We start from the raw sequence: 25,437 nt of genomic DNA on the forward strand, positions 1-25,437 counted from the left end.
CCGTAATGTGAAAATAACCGTTGCACTCACCACCCAGTGTTCGAGGCGTTTTTCCCCGCAAAAAAAAGGCTTGCTCTAATATGATAACGGGATCTTGTCATGTTATGTAACAATCAATTTTAATTCCGGATATATCAAGTCGTAAGCGGCGATAGCCTAGTTGGGTGTGGAACGGACTGCCGAGACGAATGTCTGCAGGTTCAAATCCCAAGGGCACACACCTCTGACTTTTCTAAAAATCATGTGTGTATTCTTTGTGAATTTATCGTTCGTTTTAATGGTGAAGGAAAACATCGTGGAGGAAACCTGCACATCTGAGAAGTTCTCTATGGGAATTTCGAAGGTGTGTGTAGTCTACCAATCCGCACTAGGCCAGCGTGGTGAACTAAGGCCTAATCCCTCTCAGTATCGGGCTGATATTATTATTATTATTATATCAAGTCGTTTGGTTTGACCAAGATCTGAATTACTGTGATTTTGTCCAGAGTTTTTGATCTCAGAACCTTTGTCGTTGTAGGTCATTTCATCGATGAAGACGCGCCCCGCCACTTTTTGAGCGGGGGTGTTGCGGGCTAAGTGCACTAATGTAATAATTTTCTCCGACGCTATCCATTGTAATTTGCGTGCGCAGTTATGTTACTCACGCGCATTGTAAGCGATTAGGGAAAGTAGTGAGGCGCGTCTTCGTGGATGAAATGATCTATAGACCAATGAGCCGATATTAATGTAATATTATTTGAGTACGATATTATGTTTTTAAAAATATACAATTAGTAAATCAGCCAGGTTATAATCTGAAATTCCATATCGCGTTTAATATTGAATTCAGTAACGAAGACATGTCAGCTGTTGATTTCGTGACAGGCCTGACTTTTTGTACTAAAAAAACTATTAAAAACAAAGTATAATAAAAATGCACTCGACTGCAGGCACATTACTCGCATTATTCTATATATCTTTGTTAGTAGCCTTCGAAATACTTGGAATCGGTTGGTAAGTGCGACGTAGAAAGAATGATCGCCCGCTAATGCCCGCCTCGAAATGGTGAATAGCCCGTACACCCATACGGTTTTATTGTACCCTTTTCAGAGAATTGATCTGAAAATTGTCTTTAATAGTAACATTGACGGATTTATAAAAATTGCTTCAGTAGAAATGACTAAACGAAACGGGCGAATTCGATTGAGTCCGAAAACGACGGATCATGTTTTGGGTATTGTTGCTCGTGACGTCATAGTGTGAATTTTTCCTCGTATTTTTTTTAAGGGCAGGACAATATGACACTGCACCTGATGGAAAGTGGAATGGGGTCCAATAGAATGTCGACGGACGAGAGATGATTACCCCGTGGCAGTCGATACAATTATGCCGGCCTGTTGAAACCGTATGTATACAGACTGATACACACTGACACACTTGCGTGTCCCATTATGGCGGGTTTGGAGACTGTGTACAGTGGTCGCTATCCGGGCGGATAAAATATATCCTACCATCAGCAATTTCGTATGCTAGTTGATAATCAAATTGCCAACTGGTGTGTGTGTGAAGCCATTCATATTATGAGATTGTAATGATGTTTTTATCATGGCATTACGATGCATACTACTATCAGTCTGAGAATTGCAATGACTAATGTTAGAGTGAGAATTAATCGAAAAATCTAAACCTTAAAAATCTTTAATCTTGGTAGACTGGCACGAACAACATTATAAATGAGTATCTATAGAATGAAGTATGGACGTTTGTACACCAACATCATTTATTTTTGACATAATAAAAATAAATATCTTTAACTCTTGATAAATTCATAAAAGAAATACACTCAAAGCTTTTTCATAAAATAAATTCTTTGTAGCGAAGAATTCAATCGTCACTGATTCAATTTGATCTTCATTATATTTCGTTAAAAATAAATTACTAAGCTTAAAACACTTAAGAAAAACATTGAAATATTTTAATCTATACTATTATACAAAGCTGAAGAGTTTGTTTGTTTGTTTGAACGCGCTAATCTCAGGAACTAGCGGTCCAAACTAAAAAATTATTTTTGCGTTGGATAGCCCTTTGTTCGTGGAGTGCTATAGGCTATATATCATCACGCTATACCCAATGGGAGCGGAGCAGTAATGGCTAATCTCAGGAACTACCGATTCGAACTGACAAAATATTTTTGTGTTGAGTAGCCCTTTGTTTGTGGAGTGCTATAAGTTATATATCATCACGCTATGACCAATAGGAACGGAGCAGTAATGAAACATGTTGCAAAAACGGGAACAATTTATTAGTTTTGAGAGCTTCCGTTGCGTGCGCTGCGTAAACGGTTAAAGTTATGCAACAATGATGTATGACGGGATTGTTCCTCTTAAAAAGTTCTAAAAAATATATTATAAAACAAAGTCCCCCGCTGCATCTTCCTGCCTGAACGTGTTAAACTCAAAAACTACCCAACGTACTAAGATGAAATTTGGTATGGAGACAGTGTTAGACCTTGGGAAGAACATAGGCTCCCGGGAAACTACTACTTTTATAACGGAAAACTTTACCCTGAAAAACTTTATAACGCGGGCGGAGCCGCAGGAAAAAGCTAGTTTATCAATAAAACATTGAAAATAAAAAAGGGGCTTAAGCGCCTTTCAAAAATCTATAACGAGTTTGAATTTGTGAGATTAAAAGTTTCAAATTCTTAAACCTTAATTTTATTGCTTTTGTGTACATGCAGTGAAAGTTTTAATGCTTGGAAATTTAAACTGCCAGTTTTATAGATTAGAATTAAAGTATTAAAGGGTTTGCGTAGTTTATAAAGTAACCAATAAATGCAGGATTTTAATGAATTTCATCCCTCAACATCAACGTAATTCTTCAATATCAATATATTAGTAATTTTTTATTTCGGTTTTAGTACCTACACTTGCCTTATTAAGCAAAGAAAAAAACATGAAATATTAATGCTCATTTGAAAAACGAAGGGAAAAGAATGTTTACCACATTCTAAATTTGAAATGGGTAATTTTATAAATTTCAATGTTCTCTTTCCGAATTTCAACATTGCCATTTCGCATATTCTCCGCGCGCTCCCCCATGTTGGATTTAAACGGCGATATCTTTTTTCGACTCATTTTACGATAAAAAAATCTATTTGACATTACACATTGTCCATAGTATCATGTACATACCTATATATAAATTTATAAGTGTTACATGAAAATTTCTTTACGTTTTCATGTAACTAATAACTCATATAACATTTTTACAAAATTGTAAAAATGCTTACGGTAAAACAAAATATTTCTAAATTATAATAAGAATTACTTTACACACGCGCCAACAATATTAATGAAAAAACTTTGGTACATTTCAATTAGGACCCTTTGAAAGACCGTAATTTTCCGACGTTAACGAGTTAAATTTTATCGAAAATTAATTGCGACATCTTCAATGAAAACTTTTCAATTAAGTTTGATACCTACATATTCTTGGCAACTTCGACAATACAATGTATCCCGAAACTCTACCGGGTGACTGAGTACCTGTTACGTACAAGTAAATCTAAAGCAAATTTTCCCTTCAATCATTCGGAGCCTTCGGGATATACAAAACATTATTAACAAAGTTGCCAGTCGTTTTGCGCTAAGTTTAATTACAACAAATCAATAAACTCTGAGGACGCACGTAGTTATTTGTTTGTCTTGGAGCAATTATTTAATTTAAGCTTATTTGATGTATCGCGATAAATGCTCATTAAAAATATTGATTTGCTTAAGTGAGTTGCATGTGACTTCGAGAATCGGAACTGGAATTCAAGGAATGGTTCAACGCTTAATTACACTGTGAAATAGGAGATTTTTTTTACTGCTTTGAATGACGAGACAAGCTTGCCGTCTGCCTGATGGTAGCGATACGACCGCCCATAAACAAAAGAAACACCATTCGACACCTTGAATTGCAAAGTATTGTTTGGTATTATACTGCGCTCGCCATCCTGAAACATGAGATGTTAAGTCTAATTATGTCCAGTAGTTGCATTAGCTACAATGTCCTGTAAACCGGAACGCAACAGTGACGAAACACTGCTGCTTAGCGGTAGAAATAGACATCGCGGTGGTACCTACTCAGGAGGACTCTCACATATGAGAGACCTACCACCATTATGATGAGCAGATGAGCGTGCATAGTGATTAGTGCAGGCATTAAACGATTAGTAAAATCAAATGGAAAAAATTTGTTGACGGAATTTAAGCATTTAACATACAATATAATACTTACTGTAAAAGCCTTGTTCCGTCAACGAGGGAGAATTCGTCTTTATGCCATTACGGACGTTCTAATCGAGTGACGATTTTGATAGGCGTATAGGTTTATAAGGTTTTTTGTTCCTTTACTTATACGGTTATCAAAGCTTCAATTACAACACCCGTAATTGCTAAAAGACGGATTCACCCCCGTGGACGGAGTAGCCCTAACCTTGTATTTAAAACCTTAATTTTATTATTATTATATAAGTATTATAAGTGATTGGTAAAGGACAGGTTGTAAATTAAAATTACGACTTTAAAGCTTAAAATTAAACCGCAAAGAAGCATTTCGGCAAATGATATTAAACCATCGCTATAGCGACTTTACAATTTAGTATGTATACTACTCAAATTAATGTTACAATTATTTCACATCAGTTAAAAACTGACTATAGTAAAATATATTTATGGCACACAGTACACAACATTTTTCATTTCTCGTGTGTCACATACGAACAATTGCGAAGCTATGTACATTTTCGTGTGTTGTATGTACTAGTATTCCAGCGAAATGAATTTGTCAACACGTGCTGACTTTTTGTTGTTTCATTTTGTTTTTGACACGACAATACTGAATGAACTAAAACTATAAACAGAACACGACAGGAGAATAATAAAAACCCAACCGAATCCACGTCTTTTTATTCAGAAATATTGCTGCGAGAATTCCCCAGCCGCTATCCATTGTTCAGAACTCTGACCCAATCAATCAACTGTACAAAACGGTTACCGTCAGTTTACGATAAAACAAATCTTAAAATTGAAATTATCGTTAGGGATTACAAGTTTAAATCGCGTCTGTGTGCAAGGAAGTAGCACGCCGCGTGTGCATGTGTGGGTAAATCACCATTAGTGTGTACATCATTTACAAGCCCAAAAATGTTACTTTCCCGCTTGCTCTCACAGGGACGTTGTAAGAAGCGCGGCGGTGTGCGTGAGCCGGCGTGTCGCTATAGGTTCGCGAGCTCGTTATACATGTGTGAGTGATCGGTCCGGGACTACGTAGCCCCCGCCAGTGGCGAACCGGCCGTAGCGGCACTACGACGCGTATACGCCGTAGCAGCTACTACGTAGCCCCCCCACATCGGACAATAGAACCGGCGACGGATCGCGGCGTTTTGTTATTTTTTGTTAGATGTGAATAAAAGAGTCTCTTTGTGATATCCACTTGTAAAACATTGGAGACAATATGGGACCAGCCGGTCCTTATAGACTCATATGAGCGATATTTTATTTTTGAACATAATTTGTCAGTTACAAATTGGGACAGTTAAGTCGTGTTGCGGTTAGCAAAGCTGAGACACCCGCGTACTGTGTACAAGTAAAACGCGCGGAGCAATTTATGCGTACTGTTGTAATACATGTGAACACTATTGTGCTGTGTAAATTAATATCAGACAATTAAATTGAATTCTGTAACGAGTGCCATCATGGAGTTTGTAATGCGGACTGCGTTTAAACACCGCTGAGGTAATTTTTTGTGCTATTGTGTTGTATACGTTTTAAATGATTTCATCTGTTACCTAATAAAATTATTCTTTCATATTTCTCTAAATCTATGGAAATTTCCAATCTGTTAATAGCCAGTGCGTGCAGCAATTAATACTTTTAATTTGGGTTACGCAAGTCTCCACTTCTCGCTTCATTAAATTTGTTATTTTTTCTTTTAATGACCTGCATGGTGTTTTTGGAGCTTTTTATAGTATAAAATAGTTTTTATTGTTTTTTATTTGTATTAGGTTTAAGTGAATGCATTTGTATCGTTACTTATTTTATTTTTAAATTTATAGGTACATAAAGGTTCTATTGTGAGGACAATAATAATTTGGAATGATATCAGTAATTATTTATGTAATATATTTTGCTCAGTTTTTATCATTTGTAGCTTTTTTATGCTTATGTTTTCCCCTAATTAATTGTTACAATTAATTTTGCTTGTATATTTTTTATTGTTTTATTGCTCTAATTAATATGAATTGAATATTTGTTTTTAATAGTTATTTATTTATACATAAAAAATTGAAATTACAAAAAATAAAAACACTGATTAATTTAAACATTTGTTTGAACATTTATTGGTAATTATCGTTTTGTTCACGTGACTTTAGTCGTTTTATAATCCATACTCATAAATATAATATAAAAATATTTTTTTGGAATAGACAACGCTTTCGTATGTTCAAGGATATTCACCTTTGTATTAATGCTAAAAATATCCAAGGATGTTAAAATAGATTTAGTCATGCGTGAAAATGTAACTATTTTATTTGAGTATTCCGTCTCTGCTCCTAATTGAATCAATTATTTGTATAAAACTTTGTTCTTGAATGAAGGGACTTGATTGGGTCTGTATTAGGACTGATAAAAAATCACTCTTATGGTCTTTAACTTTGAATTGAAATTAGCAGAGCATTAAATAATAGAAAAGTTTCGATATAACGTTTAACCATAAAGCGATTAATGTTTACTTGTTTGATGAATGAAAGGAAGACGAAAAATGAAGAAAAAATATATTTTTTTGTACTAGACTTTCTGTAACAATGGATTTCACTTACAACATATTTAATCTCAGAATAAAACTCGATTCTTACATTTATGATTTTGGTAGAATATTGCTGTATTATATACTGCCTTATTGCTTTTGTGACAGCGTACTACGGTTTGAGACATGATGTACAGAGTTCAATTTCCAGGCTGGCTTCTGTAGTGTGTTTTTTAATTCGAAAAAATACCTCAGTTCCTAATATTGTAATTGTTTCCAATATAGGAATTTGTACCTGATATTATTAGCCCCCTATAAGAACATGGAGGAATAACTTAGAAGAGTTTCCTGTTGGATATATTTTATATCTGCCCAGATAGCAACCCCCGTATTAAGGTGTTAAAACCCGCCATAGTAGCCCACGTAAGTGTATCGCGATCCGGGATAAGCCTGTGTATTCGGTTCTAACAGGCCGGCATAATTGTGACGACCGGCGAGGGGTAATCATCTCTCGTTAGTCTACATTCTATTAAACTCCACTTACCATCAGGTGCAGTGGAGTTATATTACCCTGTACGTATATAAAAATAAAAGTAGGTGCAATAGTACGCCTATATCTATCTCTTAGGGCGGGGGTTACCATAATATTTTTTTCACACCACTCTCCCTGCTGCCTAGAAAAGAAATGTCCACGCCCCTCCTTCTCTTTACTGCAAGGAATAGAAAGCTAAGGGGCCCAAGTACCCTAACTAATATTAAAGTGAGTTAGTTTATTTCTAACAACCCTTTACTACTCAAACCGACGATCATAAAATTTTCCTTATACGTTGTTAGGGATACAGAAGGACATATATTATTTATTAGGAAAAAAAGTATTGTTCGCGAGATTAATAAATTGGTTGACATCTACATGTTGCTTTTTAACATGGGGAATGCGTCCAAGCTGGACCCCATCTTATAAAGTAATATCATAGAGGATAAAATGCATAAGTGTATATGTCTGTATTGATATATAGAGTTATAATCCTGGGAAGTTATATGTGATGTATGCCTCCCTTGTGGCCTTAGTGTAAGATGCCAATAAGGAATGTAAAGGCGAATAACTTTACTACGTAATTTTATTTGAAATTTTTAGGTGTAGTTGAGATAAAAATTACAGTTTTGTAGTTACTAAAGGGCATCTTAAGACTGGGTAAGTTAGCTGGCAAATTAAAAAGGCTTTAATTTTAATATTTCTTAGATAACAGAAGCCATAGGATTTGAATATTTACAAAAAAATGCAATCCTTCAATCTCTTTTTGATTACTTTCTATTCATCCTTTATACATCTACAATTATACAGTTAGGAATGATAGAAAGCCATATTTTTTCAAATTCACCAAATACTTCCACCGAGCAATCCTATTAAAAACTCGCTTGCACGGCCCGGGCTAGATTTCAACTCCCTTTTTCTCATAATTGGCTGACCTGTTAGTCCTGGCCACTAGTAAAAATACTAAAAACTTTACTAATACTACTGACCCAATACTGTCTCAGTAGTGTAGTTGTACACAGACGGCCGTGCGGATGATCCGGGTCGGATGGTATTAGGTTTTAAAATTAAAGTATTTTTCGGATTTTATCGCGGTTTTTTATATTTTAATTCTCTCCCAGAGGCGATAACCGTGATAAAATCTGAGAAATAGTTTAAATTTGTCTAACATTTGCGTAAACAAAAGAAATCATTAGGTATTAGGTTTTTTCTCAGTATCAGCCCGGAGTCTAGTACTGTGTCCGGTTAATAGCAAGGTCACCTATATTGAATGGGACCTAACATGGTTGGCATTTGGGTGTGATAACACCTCTGCCTGGCCCTGAAAAAGTAAAAAGACGTGATGTATCAATGTACTTTTTATTTCGAAAATTACTTACACAACATCACGCATTTATCCTCGAAGGGGTATGCAGAGGCGCAACCAGGGCTCCCACTTTTCACCAAGTGTGTTCCGTCCCATGATGTGATAGGGGGCGAGCCTATCGCCATATCGGGCACAAATTCCAGACTTAGGAACTCAGACCGCTGTTGTACCGCGCATGCAGTACAACTACGGCACCGAGTCAGTCAAATTACTTGCGTCGATAAAATATGTTAGTCGGGAATAGTCTCCCTTTTTGTCCAAGTTTGATCAACATCAGTACAGTGGTTTTCGTTAACTTTTAACAAAGATCCAAACATTCATACGTCGCATAATACGTATCAAAAGTGTAACGTTGACAGAATCGGAAGTAAACTTCGTCCTGACATCTACATAATAGCGAACCTGAACCTACCTTCAAGTCCCGACTACTCTGTTACGGTGCAGTAGATCGACCATGATGTACTAATGTATGAGGATATTTGTATTTGTTTTAATAGAGTAGAATAGAATATTTTATTTATTTATATTATAAATATTACAAGTATATTAAATTTATTTTCGGTTGGTACTTAAGGTAGGAAGACCTGAGTATCAGCAACCAGCCAATGACTCAGTTTAAAGTACTTGTATAAAACAAAGTTTCAACAATGTAAAACTAAATATCATATAAAATGTTGCAATTATACATTTCTATTTATAACAAAATATAGGATTCGACAATGATGAACTTAATAATAAAAAAACAGATTCTAAAAGAAAAAAAAACGAAATATCAAATCGTTTATAATATCTATATTTAGTTCAAACCCGTTTTTTGCACTGAAATTATGAACAAAGTTATAATTTACTTTGGATAAAATAAAACATGTTTCAATTAAGTTAAACGTGTACAGGTGATTTGATGTTTTAATATTTTATTAACAATATAGTCAACAATTTTATTGTTTCACTTTACTAATGTAGTTTATAACCTAATCAGAAGTGCTGATCGTAACAATAATTTCAAAAAAGAGCATAAAATCTAAAATAACGATACCTCCATAGGACAAAAGAAATTTAATTATCAGATGTTTTTGCGAATCCCAACCTTAATATAGCAGTTTGCAGCGATTGAACTACTTTAGCTTCAAATAAAAGTGGGTCAACGTGGGTCTCATCATAGTTTAAATACGGTGCGAGCGCAGATTAAGTACGTGAAGTGGCACGAGGAAGTAGCCACGTTCCATAAAAACTACACAAAACACTATACTTTTTCCAGGTATTTAGTCAACTGTTCATTTCAGACGTCATTTTGTAAAGTTTTTCTCCCCTCAAAAATTCCACGCATAGATAATTAAAATTACGTTGGTGTATAAAATTCAGAGTTTAGATTTAAACAAATCATCAAAACGCTTCTATCTAATAATCCGTAGAGTTTGTTTTATTTAGCAATATCTCTGTAAAGCAGAATATATACTGGTCCTACTCTTGTTGTTTGCAATAGCAGCGATACCGCGATTGACTGGTTTCATTGTTTGACGCGGCGAGCGTAACTCTATTGTGGAGGGAAAATGTCATAGCGCCGTTGCGGATAGTATGGGGTGCTTCTATCGAGTCCACCGGTATTGTACTGCGTTTGTTTACACAGTCATCTATTTATATGTCGAAATTGTATACGAAATCGGATTTTCATTTTGAATTATAAAATGTACGCGTTTAGAGTATAATTTCAATTGTACGCTGACGGATTTATTAAATTACAAATTTCCTAATTTTAATAATATTGAAATGTGGATTGAATTAAATCCTACACTCTGCCGAGTAAAAAACATGTTATAAGAGCGAAGTAATTTACTAGATCTTATTTAAATAAGGCTTAGCGTTCATATTTCGTTGTCAAAGGAGACGAGAACCGCAAATTTCCTTGTAACAACATCAAGGATATATGAACGTTATTTTGGCATACTGTTATGCCTGGCATGGGCCGTGCCGATCGACCAACTATTGTCTCACAAAGGACAATGTTAAGGGGCTGCTTTACTGTATTATATGGTATCTTTGTGATACCCAATAAAGACCCTTTTCTTGAACAATATTGTTATTCTAAAAGGTGATAATCGCATGAACCTATTAGTATTGTTTGTGATGATTATTCGCCATCAAGTTGTTTGTTTCACTTCTGTAAAAAAAGAATAAATATTTGTACCCACTAATATGTTATGTTCGGATATTAAGATTTTATTATTGTTTAGTATTTTACGGATTTGTACCACGAAAGACTTTGAACGCAGTCGTCGCAAGCGTAGTTTAAAAAAAATGCATAACGCTATTTAACTAGATATCCGCAATATAAACAGATATAAAATATGGCGGACAGAGGTATAGGTTTGTTATGGTAAGAGAAATTTTCCACTACAATTTATTATTTAGATTAATATCGCAGCCATGGCGATTAAGTCAAAACGACCTGCGTTAGCTGACGGTGGCTTTACTTTCCTGAATGGATCGATAGAAACCTTTAATAATACATTTCCTATTAATTTTGCTAAGAATCATTTGCATAATTCAATCGGATCTCCTCGATATTTTTAACTGACTTTAAAAGGAGATTATCAATTTGACATGTATTCTTTTTTTTATATTTGTTACCTCAGAACTTATCTTAACGGAATTTGTTAATTCTTTTTTTATTTGAAAGAAAATGCTTGTAGATTGGTCCGATAATTATTTTTTTCTAAATCGATTCTGTAGTTCGGTCTATAAAGGAAGTTATGTTAGTGAATAACGAGACGCGTAAGTGTTTTGCCTGATTTTAGAGGACATTTTGGTGATTGGTTGGTACATTCGCGCTATGATATGATATGCCTATAGGGGTTGTTTTGGACCACATTGACACCAAATGATAAGTGCAATAATGAACCTTAACTATCTACACAATAGAAAGTATTCTGTGTTGCTGGCCTGCAAGAGAAGTGCATTACGAACAGGAAAAGGATTTCCTTCAAACTCACAATCCGTATGAAAGGGATATTTTTACATCAGTAGAATTGTTAATTTCCATTCTTTGATGAAACATATTATTATCTATAAAAATATCTCGATATCATAAGGGTCCGTTCACACAAAAAAAAATATCGAGTTCAAAATTAATAGAAAAAAGGAGTGGAGTAAATGAGATGCAGTTGTTACTTTCATCTGTACTTTTAGATATAAATGTATATAGACATAATTCTAGGTAGTATATAACAGCCGTATGCATAGGCCCTTACAAAACATCACGAGTTAAAGTGAATGTAAGAAATATACGTCAAACGAGATGTTCATAAAATAACTACCTCGGTGGAGTAGGTGTACCGCGTGCATAGTACGACCATTGCTCAGAGTCCCGGGTTCGAATTCCGAGTTGGTAAAATCGTATTTATGTTTTTCTGCGCACTATCAATCTGGAGTCTTAAATTTGTGCCGATATGTAGATAAACTCGTCCTTATCACATCATGGGACGGAGCAACCTTGGCTAAAAGTAAATACCTTAGTTGCACCTCTGCCTATCTCTTCGGACATAATGGCGCGATGTGCGTTTGTTTTGTTTTAAAATTAGCTAATGCTAACCGATCTAATGACCGGTTCTGATCTATAAAGATTATAAAACAAATAACAGCATTTGTGTTTGAGGCTATTGCGATTATTAGTTGTTATGTTAATGTGTTCAACATATTGATGACGCAGCGTGTTGCCAAAACTGTTGGTAAAATTGTATTGGCACATTCGCCACTGAAAACAATACATAAAGAGCTTAGTGTTTGAAAATAATTTCAATAGATTTGATTTGTTAAAGATATAGTTTTGGCTTTGTTCCATTTGTAAAAATATGGTCTAAGGGTTGATGCAATTAGTAAATGAATTATCTAATACTAAAATTTACTTGAAGGTGACGGTGAAGGAAAACATCGTGAGGAAACCTGCATATCTGAGATATTCTCTATTAGGAATTTTCGAGAGTGTGTGAAGTCTACCAAACCGCACTAGACCAGCGTGGTCGACTTACGCCTAGTCCCTCTCAGTAGTAGAGGAGGGCCGTGCCCAACAGTGACAGTATATAATATAGAGCTGATATTATTATTATTTATAAAATTTACTTCAAAATTAAATTAAAATCAAACAAATTAATGACTTACACCTGTAAAGTAAGTTTTGAGAACAACACAACTTTTATCAACTTGTTTTTTTCATGTATTTTTTTTAGCTCTATTAACACTTCCATAAAATATAAACCCAACAGAGCCGATATCAAAAAAGAGTCATCAAAATCCTATTTTATGTTTTTGAGTCACCTTCATTAGGATCCCTCCTTCGTGTTCAAATTCCAAAGCCTAGCAGCAAAATTTTCAATGTAGAAGAACTTAAAATATATATTGAACCCAACACAAAAAATATTATTCGAAATTTAGTTGATTTTGAGGAGTTGTCTGCATCTTCAAGTTCTGTGGTCCATATCAATAAAATTAAATGGTACGGATTTGAAGCATACAGAATTCGGTGTAGAGTCATGAATTAAGTCGTTTGATAAAAAATTAACTGCATTCAAAAACCACTAATGGCCAAAAAATAATTTAACATTACTTATTTACCGGTTACTAATTTTGGAGTTAAATAAAAAAAATAACCATAAAAATCGGTTCACCCAGTTCAAAAGTTCTGAGGTAACATAAAAAAAAAATTGGGAGGCTCCTCCTTTTTTTGAAGTCGGTTAAAAATTCAAATTGAAATAGAATATGTAGCGGTAAATAGATGGAATTATGTTATTACATATCCTAAGGAACCAATAGTGTTGTCTATGAATAGGCATCCCCATAAGCTCCAATGAGTAGTGACACAAAGGACTTAATACGATCGATATTAATAACCGAAATCCCTAAATCATACAGACTGATACGTATTTCAACTTGAATAGTTAATTTCACTGATCATACTGTCGTATAACGGAATATTGCATAATTACTACGATTAATTTTCCATTTATGGACACAAAATAGAAATATTTCATGCAAATATAATATGTACAGTTGAAAATATTGAATGAATACGGGAATAAAATAATACACACACACACACACACTCAACATCACGCATTTATCCCCGAAGGGGTATGCAGAGGCTAAAGCACCCAATTTTGCGCCAAGTGTGTTGCGTTCCATGATGTGATAGGGGGCGAGCCTATCGCCATATCGGGCATAAATTTCAGACTCCGGGCTGATACTGAGCAGAAAAACCCAAATATCACTATGCCCGACCCGGGATTCGAACCCAGGACCTCAGAGCGCTGTCGTACCGCGCATGCAGTATAACTACGCAACCGAGGCAGCCAATACCGATGTATAAAACAATACATGAGTAAATTTTCTCCTCGCTTTTTCTACTGGGATGCGAAATACAGCATGTAAAATATTTTGCTTTATTAAAACTATAGTAGTAGTTTAAGAGAGATAAGGAGATTAGGACTACTTTCAAAACTTTAACGAACTGTATATTCAATTATACCTGAGATATTCCAGGGCATATACCTTGCCTTTTTTGGAATTTATTTTTAGGTCCTCATATTTTAATGACTTTTGTATATATTATTAAGGTCTTGCAGTCGGTGAATATTATTTTCAAAATCCATATCGTACTGTGTCTTTAATTATACCTGATCTGGGCCCTTATTCTGTATGATAGTGTAAACGCGTAACGCGGCCGTGTCATGTTATCTTCGAGAAATGTGTGTGGAATGGTATTTTGTAAGCCAAATTTCTATAGTCCTAAACATGATGCGTTGTGTTACGTGCTTGTTACACACTGTCAAAATAACGTGCGGGATAGAGAATAAGGCCCCTGAGAGTTATTATTTATTTTTATGATCACATATTTTAATGACCTCTGTATTAGGGCCTATGGAGACGACGTATGTTATGCGCATCCTCGATGCGATCTAAACACAACCAAAACATGCAGTAAACACGCAGTCGGGAACAATGGACACACAGGGCCCTTATTCTGTATGATAGTGTAAACGCGTAACGCGGCCGTGTCATGTTATCTTCGAGAAATGTGCGTGGAATGGTATTCTGTAAGCCAAATTTCTATAGTCCTAAACTAAAAAAATAACGTGCGGGATAGAGAATAAGGCCTAAGATGTACTAAAAACGTAGAAGACGAACGTTTAAACCGTCGACATTGAAATAAGCCGTCTGCGCACGCCCTTACAGTTACAACTGTTTGAAATATAGGTATAATTAAATTAACTTCATCTGCTCTCTTTAATGGCTGTAAATTTACAATACGTTAAAGTATAAAAGCGGCTGTTACAGCCCTAAGCGGTCTAACTAGACAACAATGCTAAATAATTTAGCAACGCTTCATCTTTTGTTAGATTTTTTAAGAATTGTAGCTTTTTGATTTGAGTATTATTTATAAAGGGTTGTTTTTTCTGAGTAGTAATCTCAACACGTCAATTGGAGTAAAAATATAATAGTTTTTTTTATACGTGCGGCGTAAAGTGATCCGATTGCACTTGATGGTAAGTGGAGTGGGGTCCAATAGAATGTCGACTGACGAGAGATGATTACCCCTCGCCAGTAGACACAATTATGCCGGCCTGTTGGAACTGGATATACACAAGCTCATTCATCCCTGAAAATCCACACTTACTTGAGCCACTACGGCGGGTATAAAACTTTATATATCCTACCACCAGCAAAACCGTTATTAATTCAATTGACAATGTGATGATCAGTAATTGCTTTTATGGACAGGATATTAGTTTTTGAACTACATTAGATATTTTATAGGGTTCGTTCACTTTAAAATAATAAAGGCAAATATTATAATACTGTAATACCTATACATATAATAACATTGTAACAGGCCGATGTATGTATATTATAGATATTGAAGAAAAACTAATATGGGGGCCTTTATGAGGGTAACAGAATCCAAAAAAACTTTCTAAATGTTTGTCTATACGTTTCTATACGTAGATCACACAATATCAACTACATGGAATTGAATGCAGTTTATTTATTTTTACAGGTCTTAAAATATAGGCTCCGTTTCATCCTGAAAAAACTTTTTCACTCGCATGGAGTCGCGACCAAATGATTAAAGTTTCAGCGTTTTGAGCAGCTGCCAGTTTCATAATATAATTAATTGTTTCTTAACAAAAAATATTCTAGCATATCAACGAGGCGATATTTCAAAATTTTACACCTTAATCTTATGATAATTTAAATTGGAAGTTTCATAACAAATCGCCTCTATTTTTCGTCGTTTTCTAAAACGTGGATTCAATTTCGGTGGTCAAGTAAAGCACCTTTTACGTATTACGCTTCAGGAAACGTGATCATTGTCGGCAAATGTCAACCTCTCACTATTCCGTGAAAACGAGGGAAATTCAATTTACTTTCGAATGTTCTACTTTTGAAACTCTCTTGGAATGGACTCGAATATCACGATTGTCTTTTATAAAAGACATTGATAGGATGATTTATATTCAGACATAAAGTATTTGCATTGGTTCGAAGTAATAAATTTATAGGATAGTTGCTCTTACCTTTGGTGTTAGGCTTGGTTAAAATATTTTTTATATCCTTTTAAAAATATTTTTAATATAATTTATAGGAGTTATAAAAAAAGTCCCCTTTTCTGTTTGTATGGTATCGATTTTCTCAAAATCTACTGAACTAATTTTATGTAATTTGCTATGGAGATAGTTTAAGACCCTGGAAAGGTTTATAGGCTATGCTCAGAAAATATATAGAGGTACTTTTATCCCGGAAAACCACTGCACGCGGGCGAAGCAGCGAGCAACAGCTAGTTGTATTAAAAAGGTAATCAACACAATCGACATAACTCCATTCCAACATTACCTCACCAAAAGTTTATTAATTTACGCAGAAACAAGTATTTAAAAGCGAGAAAAATGAGCGTAAAATCAAAATAATATCTCGTAACACAATAAATAACAAACGAACGAGTGCTAATAAAATTACTCGCGTAGGGAAACGGGGCCAGTTATTAATAAAGATATAATTTCCCCCTCTGTTATGAGTGCGAATATCCAACCGTTACGCAATTAAACCTCTGAAACGGGCCTGTGTCCATTGAGATTTGCATACAGATATGTGATTATAGCAAAAATGGCTTCATGTTATGGATATCGCGTTTGTGAAAAACGAAAATAATGTCAACATTAACGTTAATTCAAATTTCGAATCCGGAGGACCAGATTTCGAGTTAGTTAATTAGATCAAATTTGTTGGCCTGATTTAAAGATTGTGGTTTCGGCTTCAGTTGAGTATTTTTTGAGGACCTGTTTTACAAGATTCAATAAATTTTATTTGATAGTTATAGTGTTAAGTATTACACACCTAATGTAGATAATAATTATTTGATTACAGTTTATTTGGAATCATAGATTAAAGAGAAGCTTTTGCATTAGGTCAGCTTATAAATATATGCAATTACCGGGAAGTTGTGAAGCAGGCACCATGTACTTAAATTTATGTGTCTAATGTAGTACAATTGCCCATTATGAGAAATATGAAAATTATGTTTTCATTATTTTACAAAGGGGCTATCGCAAACAATTCCTCGTACATTGATAGATAAAAACACATTTCATAGACGTGTGCGAAATTCCCGAGATGCTAAGTTATATAAAAATGATCCAGAGTAACGGTTCTGACTAGAAAATACAGCTGAGTTGTAGTGGAGCATGAATAATGTTGGAAACGGCCCTTCACGTGAACAATATAAGCCGATTATGTACATGGCTCGTTGTAGGGCATCGTGGCCACCTAAAATGCTACTCATTCCCCTCAAATTGTAAACATGGTGTTAAAAGACGCAACCATAATAGTGGTAGGGGGAAATCAGGTGACTGAATACTGAACACACATGCTAAAAAACTGGCTATAGTAACTCGTTTACAGGAAAAGCATTCCACGGTCGACAGTGTATCATTCAGTAAGAATAAAATAAACAACCATTTCGCCTTTATTTTCAAAAGGATAGACAGAGGTGCAAGCAGAGCATACACTTACGCTATTATGTTCCCATACACGAAGTGATAGCGAGCCTATTGCCATAATAATAATAATATTAATATCAGCCCTGTATTATATACTTGCCCACTGCTGAGCACTGGCCTCTACTACTAAGAGTACTCCTAGACTACTACATATCGCCATATCGGGCACGAATTCCATTTCTCTGGGGTAATACTGATCAGAAAACCAAATATCACTTTACCTAACCCGGGATTTGAACCCGGGGCCTCATAGTGTCGTGACCGCCCACGAAATACAACTACAGCATAGATGCAATTCAGAAGAGAGGAAGGTAGATATCTAACTTCGCGACTACCACTCGTTATACTGAGGAGCTACATTATATAGATGGTTGAAAAGCTAATTGAGTTTTTTTTTTCAAAAAAATTTAACCATGTTAAAAAAACATACATATAACAACGTTCCGATTTATATATGTATGAAATGTAGTATCGCAAAAAGTGAATTAGGCTGTCAACCGTCGATATAGTACTTGTTACCAGATCCAATGCAATAATTTTCCAATTAAAAAGCGCATCTGATATTTGAACCAAATTACTTACAATTGAGTCTAAAGATTTCGAAATCGAATTCAAGAAGATATGTAACCAATATTGATACTAGATTCGCAACTGACTTAGATATAATTTTCAACATGTACTCAGAAATTTTGCCTCATACCTAAATTTGCTTCGTGAAATTCTCTTGAAATCTAAAGCGTTAGGGTGCCTAACTATTACTATCGTCTTGTTGACCTACTAACTGACTGTCGAAGATCGATGTCTCTCAGCTTGAAATGCCGACATTCCACACAGATATTATGCATAATTTTTTTGTGGTGCAAATTTGTGCGAATTTTATTATTGTTTGTCTGTACAAATCTCCAAAGCTAGTTCTTATTATATTAAAATAGCGACTTATTTTATTAATTACATTAGTTTCTATTAAACTCATCAAATCAAAAAATAATGTTTGTAATATGCTTTGCAGTAGCCGCAAACTCCATATCCTCTTCACGTCACGCACAAACGTGTGGATACAGTATGATAACTTTCATTCCTATTTTGCATTTTTTATTTTGTATTTAAAATCGTCACGCCAGATCGGTAATTTTTCCAACTCCAGGCAAGTCGAGCCAAACGACTTATAATTTGAATTTGTGATGGTTTGGTGAGCCTTGCCAAGCATGTGATTTCGGCAATAGAATATTCAAATTCATTATGGAATCTGTGGATCACATATAAAACGACTCCAAACCTGCTTATACCACACATCTGAGAGACAATATCTTCATGGATGGAAAAGGAAAAGTTATAAGGCCACTACATTGCCTAGTAATTTAGGGAAAAATTACATGAAAACCAACAATTACCTTCAATGGAGACACAAAAAATTATTATATTTATATTAGTATTTCTTTTGAATAGCGTATATTTGTCGTTGTAGTTTCCTATTATTTCTGCTCTATAAACTCAAACATGCACAAATCAATCACGATTTCTACGAAACCTTTGTCTTGTGTTACGTAAGTTAGGGTGAAATAAGACTTGCTAGCTTGAAGGAGACACGTTGTTGAATATTAAAATTGCGACGAAATTTATTTGTTCTATTTATATTACTGCATTGGTAGCCAAGTTGAACTACTATACGACAGCAATGCTAAAGTTTCAGGTTCGATCCTCGGTTGGGTTAGTGATATATTGTGATATTTCTACTAAATATTATTAGGTCGGAGTTTGGAATTTGTGCCCGAAATGGCGATAGGCGCGCCCCCTATCATGGGACGGAACGCACACGGTGTAAAGTGTGTGCACTAGTGAATATAATTCTAAATATACAATATTATGCTTTAACGTCATAGGTATTAGGTCTGGTATTAATGAATAAAACTACGTAGTCAGGGGACCCTATTCGTACGGGAGCGAAACCGTCTTTTTGCAATTAGGCGCGTTCTAATCGAAGGATAGCTCTGATAGTTGTATAGGCAAATAGATAATTTTTTGACTTTTTTACCTAGACCGTTATCAAAGTTGTCCTTCGTTTAGAACGGGTGTAATTGCAAAGAGTGGAAAGCGCATAAGTAGACGGAGTTGGTCCTCTTTTTTATAAGGCATCATTCTACAGGCATGACAAAGATGTTGAAGGTTTTATATGTTTTATATCAATTTAGCTGGCTGATATAGAAAATGTCATTGTAGTTTCCATAGCGATGGAAAATAACGAGAAAAAAAAAGGTGTAACTGTGATACATACGATGTAGCGTAAAACTCAGTTAACTAATAGTAAATAAAGTCTGCTCTGTATATAAATTCTAAGGGCGTTATTACTCTGCAGTATATCCCATTACCAACAAAAGATACCTCACCTCACCTGATGGTAAGTGGAGTAGGGTCCAATAGAATGTCGACTGACGAGAGATGACTACCTCTCGGCAGTCGACACAATTATGCCGGCCTGTTGGAACCGGATATACGAAGGCTAATCCTGGAACGCGACACACTTACGTGGGCCACAATGGCGGGTTTTAATACCTTGTGTACGGTGGTCACCATCTAGGCGGATATCAAATATATCCTATCAGCAAAAGACCCCCCCCCTCCCACGTAGATGAAATAGACCCTCATTATAGTTTTATAGCTTACCGCATAACCAGTTTATTTATATGATCTGTTGATTGTGTATCGTCATACCTTTGTAAAAATATCACAAAAACTTGGTCTAAACTGAAAGAGTACTATTCTTGTCATTATATCCCTAAGTAGTTTGCCGTTATGCGGATAAATATTTTAGCTTTTATTCGCGAGAATGTCTTTATGAATAATGGATGTCTTATAAATTTAATAGACATCTCGAAATTGTCCGGATAAAATATTTTGAATGCGCAGTTTCCAAATTATGTTTCCTTTTCGGTAGAATAGAAAGGTCTACAGTATTTTATTTCTTGTAACATATTCTTTTATTATTTATGAATATATCGTAAAGACAATATTTCTTATTTATTCGAACCATAAAGGTATATCTATACTCATATATAAAGCTGAAGAGTTCGTTTGTTTGAACGCATTAATCTCAGGAACTCCTAAACAGATTTTGAATTTTTCACCAGTAAGCTTTTATTACTTCTGAGTGCTATAGGCAATATTTTATCCCGGGAAAATATGCAGCGGGACTTTCAACCAGGATTTTTACTTGGACGGAGCCGCGACTCCAAGCTAGTCATACAAGCAGGTGCCAAGTTGAATCACTACTATTTGTAAGACTAAACACAGCGATATTACGGCGGTATAAAGCGGCTGATGATGAGCCAGTACTCAACCGGTTAAGGAGTAAAAATAGGCTTTATAAGAAAAATATTTATTCACATGCGACGAAAAACTCTCAACTCAACTCTCTAAAATATTACATCGAAGGATCGGAATTCAAAAAATTGAAACTAAAACTATATTTCACTAAAAAGTATATGCGTCGCCAACAGCGGCTATTTTTCGAAAATGTTGCCACATTGAATATAGTTTGATATTTCTTAAACGTATCGAATTATTTTATGATGAAGTTATTAAACTATGGAAACTAATACAACGACGACTAATACGACAGTTGGTCAGGAAATAATACATAAGCAGCCGATTTAGAAACTACTTAGTTACTTTGAAGGTCTTGTGTTAACTGTTTGAGTAATAAAACCTTTTAACATACAATCTATCACGCGATCCATGTTAAAGTAATATTAAGAAATTTAATTTCTTTTTAAAAACGTCAATTTATCAAAATCAGCCAGAGTTGTTTTTAAAATTTTCTTTTAAAATAATATTTTTTTAAAGATGTAAATAATGGAATGGAAGTAGCAATAAAAAAAATTTTTGTCTCAAAATTCTTATTCTGAATTCGGAATTACAAATATTTATATTTGTGAGTGGTAAACGTTGTTTTAAAACACTGTAATCTACACTGTATAGTGTATACCTACACCAATAGTCAGTTATATCAACAAAAAAAAATAGGGTTTGTAGAAATGCATAAAATTTCTATTTATGAAAATAATATAAATTCTTCTTACTACTTCTTTGTTCTAAATTGCTTCTTCAGTTTTCAGTAATCAGATGCGAGCTGGATATCAATTTCAGCTTGTTTGGTTTTAAGTTCGGCTATAGCTTAATAACATTACATTACGTTTTACCTTTACAGCATTAATAAAAGGTATAGTTAGTTATGTTATTGTCAGAGATCATATTAAAATTAAAAAAATATAACAAAATAATGGATCAATCACTACATTGAGGTGGAAGTGGGCCGGCCATGCATGCAAACGGACAGGCGATTGATGAAGCAGACAAGTCCTGGAGTGGAGACCGCGATTAGGTAGACGTAGTGTGGGACGCCCTACTGCTCGAAGACCGGCGACTTGAAAAAGTTGCCGGGTAGTCAATGCATGCGGGCTGCTCAAGACTGGGATGGTTGGTGCTCACTTGAGGACGTCTACGTTCAGCATTGGACGGAGATAGGCTGATTGAAATGGATCAATTATTTTAATAAAAGTCGCTGGATTAGAGCCGCTTTCAATAAGGTCGGTCTGGAAATCTTTGGGTGAGGCCCATGTTCAGCAGTGGACATCCTGCGGCTGATGATGTTGATAATGAATAAATAGCAACACACATTACAGTTATTTTGGGAAGATAATGCAAGTGCAGCCGGTGAGAAAGGCTATTTGTGATAATTGAAAACAGCTCTTATCTGCGGCTCTCCAAGCTTGAATTTTTTTTCCAGGATTAAAGACCCGCCATATGCCCGGGATAAAAAGTAGCCTATATCACTGAGTAGTAACGTAGCTTCTGTGAAATATTTTTTAAAATCGGTTCGGTAGATACAGAGCTTAGCCCCTGAAAACAAAAAAAGAAACTCAAACAAACTCTCAAACATTTTCTCTTTACAACATTAGTATCGATTAAAATTAATGTACCTTCTTGTATTGGCTGCCTTGGTGGCTTAGTTGTACTGCATGCGCGGTACGACAGCGCTCCGAGGTCCTGGGTTCGAATCCCGGGTCGGGCAAAGTGATATGTGTGTGTGTGTGTTTGTGTGTGTGTGTGTGTTTCATGTGTCCAATATGGCGATAGGCTCGCCCCCTATCACATCATGGGGCGGAACACACTTGGCGAAAAGTGGGTGCCCCGGTTGCGCCGCTGCATACCCCTTTGGGGATAAATGCGTGATGTTGTAATGTAATATTGTACTTAGCAAAGTAATTCTTGTTGGTATATAATTCTTTTCGTATTTGAACAGCCGTAACTTCTATGAATTATTGTGACATGTTGGCAAGATGTATGGGTATCTATAATTGTTATTCAATTATTAACTTAAAAATGTATTATGGTTATAAAACTCACAATTATAACACATAAAATATTCCTTTAATAAACTTATCAGTTGCTAAAACTAAGGTTAGTAAATAAACAATTTTTATACTAATGAATGTTGTTATTTGAAACAGTGTCATGAGTATGTTTTGTTTACTTGCGTCTGACGAATATCCTATTAGCAGAGATTAACTGAAAATTTTCCTTTAAGCCTCAAATCAAATCATCTTTTACATTGTAAGTATCAAAATACATATTTTAAATATCATTTATATTTTCCTCGAATTGATATTCCAAAATCAACTAAACATGCAATAACAAAACGCATATTCTACTTTTAAAAATACCGCGCAAATTAATTTCAGATTACTCGACTAATTTGAACATTGATAGCAAATGTATGAAAAATGGAACAGTCACCCTCGGGCTGTGGATATCGATCAGCTGACCGTGTTATACCCCGCAACGAATAGGGGATCTTTTGTAATCAAAGCAGTAATCAAACGCTGTGAATTGGGGTGGATGCCAGTTAAAACTTTATTTGAATTTTAAATACGATGAATAGTGATTCACGATGCGTACTGATATTTAAACAACAGATAAATTCATAGGGTGTGTTTCTATTGTGATGTAATCCTTTGTTAGTTGTTAAACCATCTGTGATGTGAGGTTATTTGATTATAACATATGAACCTTAAATATCATGTTTGTCGATTAAATTGTTGTTCTAAAGTAATTTTGTATCGTTTAGTACAAAAAAATACGAGTTGATAAGAGGCTAATTATGCTACTTCAGTAAAAAATATTTGTAAAAAAATAAAATATTATATTAGATATTAATTAAAAAAAAAAAAACTCATTAAAATCGGTATTTTTGTTTAAGAGCTAAGATTTCAGAATATAATTCCCCTCTTTTTGCGACGGAGGTTAAATAATACTGATGGTAGGTACCACCGCAATTGATGCTCATGCAAACTGGTGCATGCAATGTTGTGATTCGATTTTAAGGACATTGTAGCCAGCGTAATTACTGGGCATTATGAGACATCGTCTTATGTCTAAAGTTGACGAGCGCAGTGGAGAGCCACGCAGTAATTTATAATTCAAAGTATAGTGTTGATACTGTTTATGGGTGGTCGTATCGCTTCCCATTCATTATTATGTCATTTAACTGTAATAAAAAAAATACACACATAATAAATACATAGAAACTAAAAGGAATGATTCGATCGCAGATCTCTCTACCGTCAAATGCGATATTAACTTTTTTGGCCGAAAAAAATAATATTTTCAAATTAAGTCACAGCATTAAAGGGGATGTTCGCGCTCCGACCGGTCTTAATCCGGGGCCCGCTCACCAAGCAATTATCTACGTGAAATAGTGTACGTATTAGGAGCACTTACTTTGTACTGGATTAAACTAGATTACGTTAACTGTAAGTAGCCGTCTGTGTCGGTATTCAGTTGGAAATAACAGTATTAACTGAAACACAATCATACTCTGTACAGTTTGTTTTGAATGGGAACAAAACCATAATTAAAGCGAATACAATTATATTGTACTGTTTCATTCTGTTATTGTGCTTGCATTAATACAAGTTTCCGGCTAAATGAAAGATAATGTTACGTTTGATATACGAGGATACTGCTTTCATGAATTTGGCAGTATATATAATAATATATCTATATAATACGTTAAGAGAAAATGTACCCCTTTTTAAGTACTTTTCCCGCGGAGGTATATGAGATTGGGCATAACAATATATTGTGTTAAAGATATATTTAATTAGACGGTCGAATTTAGGCCAATGGACGACCACTATTTAATATTTAATGAGTACTTTTTCAGGTGTTATTCATAGAGTTTTGAAGCTGAAGTAAAGTCGTTTGTTGAATAAAGAGGTAAATTAGATAACAGTCTATATTCTTAGTTGTTTAGTTGTTAACAATTTATAACATTATAAAATATTATAATACTCTTACACGAAACATGTTTTTTGTATAAAATTTATTGCTTCAGTAAGCATAAAAATTAAAGGTAAACTATTCGACATCTTTATAGCGAAACTTGTAAAACACGCGACACGGCAACCACAACAGGCAATAACACCGAAGTATCTAAATTCGGATGAAATAGTATCCATGATCCAACAAAATAAACCCAGATAACCATACCGATAAAGTCACTTTCCGTAAAAAATAGTCTAACTTTGCAACGTTACGATATATCCACATTAGGGCCTGTTTGTGGGGTAGAAATCTCTGCGTAATGGTTCCCACATGAGTCCTTATTTTGAGGATACACGCAATATACCAAAATGTTTTCGCAAAATGGCTCTCCCATT

General features: G+C 34.8%; 1 protein-coding gene across 1 annotated transcript in view; it reads left to right on the forward strand.

The window, feature by feature from the left end:
* The first annotated feature begins 5,324 nt into the window (after positions 1-5,324).
* Positions 5,325-25,437, forward strand: part of LOC115447888 — a 72,201-nt gene continuing 52,088 nt past the window's right edge. The window contains exon 1 of the mRNA XM_030175176.2: positions 5,325-5,762. The gene's annotated coding sequence lies outside the window, so the exon portion shown is untranslated. The remainder of the gene's footprint in view (positions 5,763-25,437) is intronic.

The sequence above is a fragment of the Manduca sexta genome, chromosome 14 (assembly GCF_014839805.1).
Source record: "Manduca sexta isolate Smith_Timp_Sample1 chromosome 14, JHU_Msex_v1.0, whole genome shotgun sequence".
Taxonomy (NCBI): domain Eukaryota; kingdom Metazoa; phylum Arthropoda; class Insecta; order Lepidoptera; family Sphingidae; genus Manduca; species Manduca sexta.